An 11,806-nucleotide genomic window follows, 5' to 3' on the forward strand; every position below is an offset into this window, starting at 1 on the left:
TGGTCTGTGTGTTTAATAGAGGGTGTAGAAGTGTTATTAGATTCTTGCCCTCCTGCCCCCAGGGGTTCCTCAGCAGTCACGTCTGATGTGGAGTGCGTGGAGAGGATTGGAGCGAAGGCCCTGCCAGAGTGTCCTCCAGGCTGAAACAAGTCTCCCTCAGCCTGCATCAGGGTACCCAGCCCACCTCCAAGCTGGGCCAGGGCCACAGTCTGTTCTTAGAAGAGAAAACTCTCCCTGCAGCACAGCAAATTGCTAGCTGACCTGTTCATCACCAGTTTTTTTTTGTTTTTTTTGCATTGGAGGATGTGGAAAGGTAGTATTGACTGGATCTGTGGTTTGCACTCATTTCCCTACCGCCTTACTTAGGTTATTGGGGCTGGTCGTATAATCTGGCCTCTGACATATATCTGCTTTGGGGTTGGAATGGCTGTAATCGTAGACGCTGTGATAAAACATGGTGTGACTGTGTGTGTCTGTGTGTGTGTCTGTGTGTGTGTCTGTGTCTGTGTGTGTGTGTTCTCCTTGCATGGCTGCCTGCTTCTCGTGCAAAGGGCTAAAACCCTATGTTTAATTGTTCTTCCCTTGTAGCATTGACTTTAATGTAAATTATTAATCCCTCTCAGTGCCAGCACTAGTTCATTTAAAAGCTTTCCCTGTGTGTGTGTGGTAGACAGAAAAGAATAAACACAATCTGTGAGATATGAAATAATAACAAATAAAAGAGATAGAAAGCAAGAGAGAAAGAGAGAAATGTTCAGAGGGAGCATGCAGAGAGAGACAGAGAGAAGAGAGAAAAAGGGGGAGTCATCTGTGTTTTATAGCATGCATCAAAAAGCAAACAAACATCAGAGGGAAGTTCATCCCTCTGTGAATGCTCATTTCATCACGACAGAGAGAGAGAGAGAGAGAGGAGGGGCGGAGAGAGGGAGAGAGGATGGGAGAGATAAAGGGGTGAGAAGAGGGGTGGGTGGGAGAGAGGGAGAGAGGCCGGACCTACGGCATGCTCCGCTTCAGGTGAAAGTTCCGCTCAGGTTGGCTGGAACCAGAGGACACGTTGTGTCACATCTCTCCCTCTCAATCTCTCCCTCTCAATCTCTCCCTCTCAATCTCTCCCTCTCAATCTCTCCCTCTCAATCTCTCCCTCTCAATCTCTCCCTCTCTCTCTCCCTCTCAATCTCTCCCTCTCTCTCTCTCCCTCTCTCTCTCTCCCTCTCTCTCTCTCCCTCTCAATCTCTCCCTCTCAATCTCTCCCTCTCAATCTCTCCCTCTCAATCTCTCCCTCTCAATCTCTCCCTCTCAATCTCTCCCTCTCAATCTCTCCCTCTCAATCTCTCCCTCTCTCTCTCCCCCTTCACCTCTCCCTGCTCTCTTGTTTTTCTCTCTCTCCCTCTACATCCCTTTACCAATTTCTCTCTCTACTCCACCCCGCCACCCCACACACACACCTCTCCTAAGAGGCCAGCTCATGAAGGGAAATGTTATATTTAGCTGACCAGTATTGTGTTTGTTCGCTGGAAGGTACGGTGGCCTTGGAGCAGAGCCAAAGCTCTGCAGTAGACAGCCTCGTTTCCTTGCACAGCACACAAACAGGCTGCCCTGCTTGCTGCTGCACACGACCATTAACGCTTCTACATCCCTCAGAACACAATTGAACAAAAGATTTTTGATTACAGGTAAAAAAACATCAAACAATGTTTCAACGAGGTTACATGTACTAGTTTTTTTTTTCTTTTTCTTTTTTTGTTGTTGTTGCAGATGACGACTTTGGTATCCATTTAAAAACTATGCTCCACCTATCCCAGGAAGTTGCTCAAGCAGAACATTGGAGAGCGGATTCAAAATGACATTTCCAGGAAAATCCTAAAGATACAATGAAGGTCTCTCCTATCGTGGGGTTTACACTAATGTGACTGATGCGATGTGATCTTGTCGAGTTATATGACAATCTAGTCTCATAATATGACTCAGTCTTGCTCAAGTTGCGTTTCTCCCTCTTCGAATCTGTTTCATCACCTTGGCAACCAACACTCTCTGATTGGAGAGTGGGAGTGATAATGTGGACCGCTTGGTGAGCCGGGCAACATGTCTCAGAAATGCTTCTTAAGGTTTTAGTGACCTATATATCTCAGTTCACATATCCACAAATGCACTACAAACACGGTACACCAGATCCATCATATCCTCACCCAGCAGATCCTGTTCCCCTGGCTCCGCCTCCTCTCCATGGTGGGTTCATGCAGTTCTTAGCCCTAGATATGTGTCAAAGTGTGCGTGTTTACATGTGTGTGTGTGTGTGTGTCTACCATGTGAGCACAAATGTGTGTGAGCATCAATTAAAAAGCTGGGTCAACGCACGGCGCTACATGAAACACTCTCTGAGTCCATCAGTCGAACGCTCCTCTGAGCGATCCCGCCCCCCATCACACTGACGGAGGTTAACATGGAGGGAAGCAGCAGCCCGCTGGGATACGCACTCCCAGACTAACTCAACAGAGAAACACAGAGCCTTGCTCCCCCAGAGAACAAAGCACACCAGAAGACAGAGGAACACGCATCAAGATTACACACACACACACACACACACACACACACACACACACACACACACACACACACAAACACACACACACACACACACACACACACAAACACACACACACACACACACACACGCACGCACGCACACACACACACACACACACACACACACACACACACACACAAACAAACACACACACACACACACACACAAACACACACACACACAAACACACACACACACAAACAAACACACACACACACACACACAAACACACACACACTCACACTCACACACACACACACACACACACACACAAACACACACACACAAACACACACACACACACACACACACACACAAACACACACACACACACACAGTCATACACAGAAGCAATAGGCAATATGAGGGCAGTAAACATGAAATATGACCCCCAGGAACAGGGCTGCCGTTGCAGTGTGTCGGCGTGGGAGCGTGTGGCGCGGGACAGACGCCGCCCCCAAACGCAGGAGAGCAGGCTTATCTCAGTCAACAGGCTGGAGAGAGGGTGACACATGCTTTTGTCTCAACCCACATCCACTGCTCTCAGCACTCCTTAAGCTACTCTTTTTCTCTCTCTTCTCATCTTATCTCTCTCTCTCTGTCTCTCTCGGTCTCTTTCTCTCTCCTCCCCCTCATGCTGTTTTCACTGCTACACTCCCCCCCCCCCCCACACCCTCCCCCCCCCCCCCCCCCCCCCCCGGCTGCTTCTGAACAAACACAGTAAATTCAGTACATCCACTTCAATTAGCATTGTCAGCCTGTGACCTGGATTAACCCATACAAGCTTTAGCACAGTGACAAACACCACACTGAAGCTGCTCGCTTCCAGCTCTCTCGACACCCTTTAAAGGCCGTTAGTTAGCATATCGAGGCTGATAGTATACTGGAAATGCCTCCAATGCCGTGGCTTTACTTATCTGTAAGCTTAGCCTCTCTCTGCAGTTAGCACTGCAATCTCAACAGTCAGACTTGGCATTGACTTAGCTCAAGCTAACTCGCATCAGGTTTTCCCACCAAACCAGGTTCTGTTTCAGTACTACAGAGAGCTAGATACATAGCTTTAGGTTCTGGTATTGCAGAAGGGAAAGATACATAGCACTAGGTTCTGGTACTGCCTAGGGCTAGCTACATAACATTAGGTTCTGGTATTGCAGAAGGGAAAGTTACATAGCACTAGGTTCTGGTACTGCCTAGGGCTAGCTACATAACATTAGGTTCTGGTAATTGTAGAAGGGAAAGTTACTTAGCACCAGATTCTGGTTTAGTATTGCAGAGGGCTAGCCAGCCAGAACCAGGTGTTGCTTTATTGCTGCAGATAACCAGCTAGCTCCAATTCCTGATCCTGTGCTGCAAAGTGCTAGCCTGGAGCCAAAGCTAATGCAGCAGGCTTGCAGCACCCTCACGACTACAGCTTCACATCACAGTTCAGCTTTTAGAGTAATGAAGGCTACTTAATGTAAATCAGCGACAAATGGAGATGTATAAATTCTGGAGAAAGAGAGAGAGAGCGAGAGCGAGAGAGAAAGAGAGAGAGAAAGAGAGTGCTTTTATAGTCCAAAGCTGGGCTTCCTTTCACAAGAAAGGATACTCATGAAGGGTCCACATGCAGAAGGAAATCCTCCCCGTCTGCAGTGCTAATCTTGTCTAAGTGTTGGCGATATCAATCCTGGCAACTTTGATTAATGAAATTGATATAACGTGGCAGCAGGCATTTCCATAAGCCGTATGATGTATGGTTAAGCTGGTGGCGACGTCGTCATCAAGCAGGCTTAGCAGAGCCATACTAATGAACGTGGGCCAGTGACAGAGCTGTCCTCTCCAAATGAAGATGTATCGTCACGCGTGTCACCTGGTTCAAGGATCAAACTCCTCTCTGGCTCGTGTCCTGTTCTACACTCGTCCCTGAATCCTCATGCTGTCCGCTCTCTGCTTAGAAAATAGTGTTATTTAGATACCGGATGAGGTGTCAGAGCGGGTATTTCTTTCAAAGCATGAAAGGAAACACGTGTGTATTGATGTTGATGTCTGGTCTGAACATCCCTTCAGGACCTCCTGCTCTTCCTCATGCTGATTGATAATGATACAGCGGCATACAGCCACAGGCCTGCCACAGATGTATTACGCTGTACGTCTCTGTAGATTGAGTTGGCAATAACTACAGGCAGGTAGGTGGGCAGGCTAATTGCTTCTGGGCAATTCATCATCTTAGCAGCTCTGAAACTGACAGCACACTGATAATGTCCACTCTGATGGGTGTGGATGTAAAAAAAAAAAAAGCTTTTTTATTTATCAGTCTTTATCTATAGAAATGATCCATGTGTGTTTTGATCTCTGTTTTAATGGAGATGTTACTGTTACACTGAGATGGTTGCCATCGGAACGAGAGTGATCTGAATCCGCTGTGTCTCAATCAGCTTCATCGGCAGTGACAAGGAGCAGCCTGAGGATTAGCTCCATCAGGTGGGTTTGATATTGGACTGGAGCAAAGAAATAACGTCCTCTACGTCGATCCCCATGAAGCCCTAACCCTAATTCCTACAGACCATGTATGTACGCATGCCATATGCTCGACTGGACTACAGAAGTTAATAATGATGAAGCGTTACATTACATTACATTTATGCATTTAGCAGACGCTTTTATCCAAAGAGACTTCCAAGAGATAGTTCTACAAAAGTGCATAGGTCACTGATCATATCAACGAGATGGCCCCAAACATTGCGGGTAGCCAAACATGAAGCATACATTGTGAAACCAAATAAGTCCCAAAGGGAAGAACAATAAGAGCATGTAGTTAGACAAGTTACAATTAAACAGCAAGAACCTCAAAAGTACAAAAGTGTACCTGTGGAAAAAGCAAGCAACAATAATATATTTCACAGCGAGTACAATAATTTTAAGACAGTTACAACAAACCAACAAGAGCAACACGTCTCTCAATAAGAGTCATTGTGATCCTGGGGGAAACTAACATCAGATCCAGCCAATCATTCGTAAGTGCCAGTCACGGTTGTCCCCATGCTCTTTTCTCCCCTGCCTCTCTTGGCAGAATCATGTATGTACGTGTGTGTGTGTACGTGTGTGTGTACGTGTGTGTGTGTGTACGTGTGTGTGTGTGTGTCTGCGTGTTTGATCCTCTCAGGCTAGTTTTTCATCTTAATCTCCTCTCAGAAGGTTCTAACAGACCAGCTATCACTTCATCTATTGCCACCCCCTCCTTCCCCCTCTCCCTCCCACCCCTCTCCCCCGGCCCCCCCCTTCCCCCCCCAGCACTTCCTCCCCTCCTCCCATCCGCAGCCTTCTCCTGCTAGACAACCCTCTCCAGCGATCCCGGTGTCATGGTGATACCCTGTGTCCCTCTGAATGGGGGTAAATGGAGCTCTCTTATTAAGAACACGATCCCTCCAAGGAACTCCCTGGCTGCCCCCTGCCAGTCCCACATCCCTTACACAAGGGTCTCACACACGCACACATATACACACACACTTAAACATGGATAAACACACACAAATACACACGTGTGTAATCTCTGGACCCGTGAAGCTCTTATGGGGAGATGCCAGACAGTTAGGTTGAAGCCTGCTTTAATGTACACCAATGATTCATTTGATATACTCTGTTGCTGTAGCTTTTTTTTTTTTTTTTTCTTCATCTGTGCCACATTTCATCGTGACTTCTCTCAGGTCCAAGTCCCCAACATGACTAAGAGGTGTTGCCAGCACTACAGCAAGCTTCCCAGCATCTAAATTTGCTCAATTTTAAAATCACACCAGAGGAGAGAGGAACAGTCTGTTGCCAGCCCCAGATCTGGGGGTAACTGGGGCATGCATGTTCGAGGAGACAGCATGCAGTTTTTGGTCCATCTGTGGATGAGTCATGAGAGTCGAGTGCAGATTGACGGGGCATTATCAGACACAGGCCTTTTGGTACACTGTAGACGGGGGTGGACACTGAAGGGAGGGAGGGAGGGAGGGAGGGAGGGAGGGAGGGAGGGATGGGAGGGAGGGAGGGAGGGAGGTAGGTAGGGAGGGAGGGAGGGAGGTAGGGAGGGAGGGAGGGAGGGAGGGAGGGAGGGAGGGAGGGAGGGAGGGAGGGAGGGAGGGAGGGAGGGAGGGAGGGAGGGAGGGAGGGAGGGAGGGAGGGAAGGAGGGAGGGAGGTAAGTAGGGAGGGAGGGAGGGAGGGAGGGAGGGAGGGAGGGAGGGAGGGAGGGAGGGAGGGAGGGAGGGAGGGAGGGAGGGAGGGAGGGAGGGAGGGAAGGAGGGAGGGAGGGAGGGAGGGAGGGAGAGAGAGAGAGAGAGAGAGAGAGAGAGAGAGAGAGAGAGGGAGGGAGGGAGGGAGGGAGGGAGGGATGGAGGGAAGGAGGGAAGGAGGGAAGGAGGGATGGGAGGGAGGGAGGGAGGGAGGGAGGGAGGGAGGGAGGGAGGGAGGGAGGGAGGGAGGGAGGTAGGTAGGTAGGTAGGTAGGTAGGTAGGTAGGGAGGGAGGGAGGGAGGGAGGGAGAGAGGGAGAGAGGGAGGGAGGGAGGGAGGGAGGGAGGGAGGGAGGGAGGGAGGGAGGGAGGGAGGGAGGGAGGGAGGGAGGGAGGGAGGGAGGGAGGGAGGGAGGGAAAGAGAAGGTGAGTGGGAGGTGGAAAAAAGGAAGTTGAAAAGCTAAGCAAAAAAGGAGTTGAAGAGAGAAGTAGGATGTAATGTGATGAATGGAGGGGTGGAGGGGTGAGGGATGGAGGGATGGAGGGGTGAGGGACACACTCCACCACTCCCTATAGGCTGGCTCTAAAATGAAAGTACTAAAAGACTAGCCTAAACTATCTATTCCCTGGCAACTAATGTATTATAGACACGGTTGTGAACACAAAACTAAGGAGAAGTTTGTGAAATAAGCGGAATATTGTGCTTGGGGGCCTGTTTTGGGAGAAGCTGATGTGTTTTTGGAGCTAGTTCATTATACGCTGTGATGGTTGAACATAAAATGTCTACAAGTGTGTCCTGAATAAACTCATGTCTGTTTATGACTCTCACTGAGGCATGCTAATAGACCCGTGTGTGTGTGTGGAGGGAGGAGGAGGAGGGGGGGGGGGGTTAGAGCCCAGCAGGGCGGGGCTCCTCTGTCAGACAGGACCTCATCACCTCTCCACAGCCTATGCTGTGAGAAGTACTTTCCCCCGAAGACCTTCAACCTTTCTAACCTGCCACAATAGAGAAAACACTAGTTTGTTTTTTGCTCTGTCCATTATTTATCCGACATCCTCAAGTCATCCATGATGTCAAATGGAGAGTAGTGCGTGTGCGTTAGGGAGGGAGGGAGGATACACAGCGAATGACAGTCTATTTGAAGTGGAGGTTCTCATTTGTGCATGGAGGGTGGATCGTGTAATAAATCCACATAGCTCCTGGTCTCCTCTTCTTTTTTTTTGTTTAAAACTCCTTCTCTTCTCTTCTTCCTTTTTTCATAGAAGCTGTTCCCTCTCATGTTCTTCCTCATCTTCTCCCAGCTACACCAACTTCTTCCTCATCTTCTCCCAGTTACACCAACTTCTTCCTCATCTTCTCCCAGTTACACCAACTCCGTTGGGGAGTATTTGCTGTTTGTTTGTTTACGTCTCTTTCTTGTAGCCCCCTCGTTCCCTGTTTCTCTTCCTCCCTCTTTCCCCACCCCCCCTTCCCTTCTCAACTCTGTTCAGAGAGCTACAGTGACTAAAACACACGCTTAATCATCCTGGATCACAACAGCTGTTTGCAGAGAGGCAAGGAGCCTGTGGGTTGTCATGGTGACGGTTCGCCACAACGGTCCTTGCGTTCAACCTCCCTCTCAGAGCCCCGGAACATGATTCAGGTCAGCTCCCAGTGCCACTGTTAATGCGTTTGACAGCCCGCCCATGTCATTTATGACGCCCAGACAAACATTGAGGAGCTAAAACGTTGGTAGTTAAACATCCTAGATAGTGTGAGGGTGTGGGGTCTGTGATCGTGTAGAAACACCCCAGTCAGCCTACAGCCCCTGATTAGTCCGGAATAATTGGTGTGTAAACAAAGTCTTGTTATGGATGCAAGGTGCCATGTACACCCACAGAACCTGACACCGCTGGTGTTCTCTGAGGGAACACCTGCAAGTCCCTCCCTCCCTCCCTCCCTCCCTCCCTCCCTCCCTCCCTCCCTCCCTCCCTCCCTCCCTCCCTCCCTCCCTCCCTCCCTCCCTCCCTCCCTCCCTCCCTCCCTCCCTCCCTCCCTCCCTCCCTCCCTCCCTCCCTCCCTCCCTCCCTCCCTCCCTCCCTCCCTCCCTCCCTCGGCCATCCCAGCCTCTGTTTGGATGTTTCACACACGATACATTGCGTTTGACATCAGTACAAAACCTGTTTGAATGTGTACTGTCCACACATGCAAGCTAAATCACAGTTGTAATCAAGTTGTCTCCTGGACATAGTGATGCACATCATTAAAACTGTACCTCTGTTGCTTTGTCTGCCAGTTGGATTCAGAGATGCCACCGTGATCCAGAGCTGTAATATTTATACTAATCACGTCACCTTCACCGCAGGCTTTCCGCCTTTCCCGACAGTAATCCTGTTTTTAAGTGTGTCCACATGTCAACATGTGAAACATGCTTCAAGCTAACGTGCGCGTCTGGCATCCAAAACACAATAATCCTCCCATTTTACTCTGCTGACTTCTAGGAAGGATTATACTAGAGTTTGATGTCATTTCAGGATGCAGTTTTTTTTTTTTTTTTTTACTGAAACAAGCAGCACATGACACACCTGTGTGTGGTTTGGAGGTCTGTGGGACCTCTTGCTCTGTGGTCTGGAGGTCTGTGGGTCCTCTTGCTCTGTGGTCTGGAGGTCTGTGGGTCCTCTTCCTCTGTGGTCTGGAGGTCTGTGGGACCTCTTGCTCTGTGGTCTGGAGGTCTGTGGGTCCTCTTGCTCTGTGGTTTGGAGGTCTGTGGGACCTCTTGCTCTGTGGTTTGGAGGTCTGTGGGACCTCTTGCTCTGTGGTTTGGAGGTCTGTGGGACCTCTTGCTCTGTGGTTTGGAGGTCTGTGGAAACTCTTGCTCTGTGGTTTTGTTCATGGATTTCAGGCTGCTGCTCCTGTTCGCCCTCATGGTGCGGTGTGGAGTGACAATGCTCGGAGAAGGATGCCTCACGGCTCAACAATGGCTGCCGACAGCATGACATACTACAAACGACTCTCTGGCATCCAATTTGTATTTAACCCCCACGCTCTCTCTTTTTCTCTCGCTCCCTCTTTCTCTCTCTCTCTCTCTTTCCTGCCCTTCAGTCTGGGAAAAATTGCCTCTCTCGGCTCTGCGGCTCTCAGTAAGAAATGTACCAGCCTAATTTATCTCCCACCATTATGATACGATTACATACCTTTGAAAGGGGGGTTTAGAATGATGATAATGACACTGACTGCCTCAACACTCACTGTACGTCTGCAAGAGACACTTCAGTGTGCAAGCTGCTCTCTAATCCACAGTTGACTTCTCACTCAGAAACATGTGTGGAGTTCTCAGGCTGGGTAATAGTCCCATTAAGACCCCATCCATCCTGTCAGCCAAGCCAGAGCAGGGACGAAGCCAGCTGTAAATCAGCTGAGCTTGGAGCCGCTCGGTAATGGTCAAGATGTGATGTCTGGATGCAGTGGACTGGATGTTCCCGAGCACGGACTGGAGGTACAATTACTGTTGTCCCCATGGAGACAGTGTGTCCATGGAGGCACTCGGGGTCAGGTGGACGAGATGGTGTGTGTGTGTGTGTGTGTTACATGTATCATCCATAAGAAGGCTTAATCAGTATGACATGCTGCTTTACACACACACACGCACATACACACTACAAAACACATACACACTGCAAAACACGCACACACCTCTGTGTCCGAAAATTTGTGTGTGTTTTAGCAGTAATTCCAGGCCAATCAGGCAGCACCCTCTTTTTATGTCTGCAGTTATCACTGCTCTAACGATGCATGAAAGTGCTTCACTCACTCACCTTGACTCCGATGTGTGTCGGAGAAGGGGTGGGGGGTAGTGGGGGGGGGGGGGGAAGGACAGAGATCGTTGAAAGGGAAGAGGAACAGGGGGATGGGGAAGAGAGAGAGGGAGTGTGTATGCAAGCTTTGCTGAGTGTCTGCAGGACCAGTGGGGAGCTCTCCATGGTCCTGCTGAGACACGGTCCAGAACACAGAAGTTAACCCTATCCCGCCCAGCATGAGACACACTGTGAGAAGGTACATTTCTGCAAGGGTACGTAAAGCACTCAGTAACATTGCTTGTAAAAACGGCTACACAAACAGATTCTGATTCAATTTCATTTGAACAACAGGAGTGACAGTTGACTGGGTATGTTTGGCAATCAGGCCTGGATTACTGTTAGTATCATCAAATAACATAGGATCAAAGAGAGTTCAGATTTAATCCTCTTCCTGTGTTGGCAAACAGTCTGAGGCCTGCACAATGAGGAAAAGCAACAGTGAGATTCTCTCTCTTCCAGATTGAAGCTACTGGGTTCCTGGCTAGCAGTTCAGCAAACAGATGCTGATTTGTCAACCCTGAGAGAGCACAGTGAGACTCCTGAACGTAGCCCCAGTCTTTGGCAGCATCTCTCCTCCACAAGTCCGTGGCCCAGCTTCAATCCAGAACATGGCTTACTTGGATGTCCTCCCTACCTCCTACTTTGTTCACTTCCACACTCCCTCGTTCACTCTCCTCCCCAGATCTGATCCCTGCTGGATTGGCATACACACCAAATGAATACACCAGGGAAAGGATAAATACCTAGACTGTACAGACCTATGGACCAGTCCAAGGATACACGAAAGAGGGCATGTTTCACACACACACAGCACACAACCCAGATCGTGTTGGAGAGTGTTGGAAAGGAATGAGAAACATGGTGACCTAGTCCGTGTCTGAAACCCATCTGTTCAGGTAGCTACAGGACAAACTGGGCTCTGATTCATGCCTGACAAACTGCTGACTCATCCATGCCAGCCGGAGCAGTTAGAGGAGGGTATGGACTCGAGGACTGATGTTGAGTTTCTTTTGCGTGAAACCGTGTGTTTAATGAGCGAGCCGTCATCATCATCATGGCCGTTGTTCTGGAAATGCTGAACAGATATCTTTTAATGCCTGGATTGCAAACGACACAAACATAATGGTTTAGACGTGTAATTTTGTCACCGTCAGCATAATTAATGAATAATGCCTGGTCGTACTGGCGCTCAGTGC

This window comes from Hypomesus nipponensis, chromosome 7, assembly GCF_054491055.1.
Source record: "Hypomesus nipponensis isolate SF chromosome 7, ASM5449105v1, whole genome shotgun sequence".
NCBI classification, from domain to species: Eukaryota; Metazoa; Chordata; class Actinopteri; order Osmeriformes; family Osmeridae; genus Hypomesus; species Hypomesus nipponensis.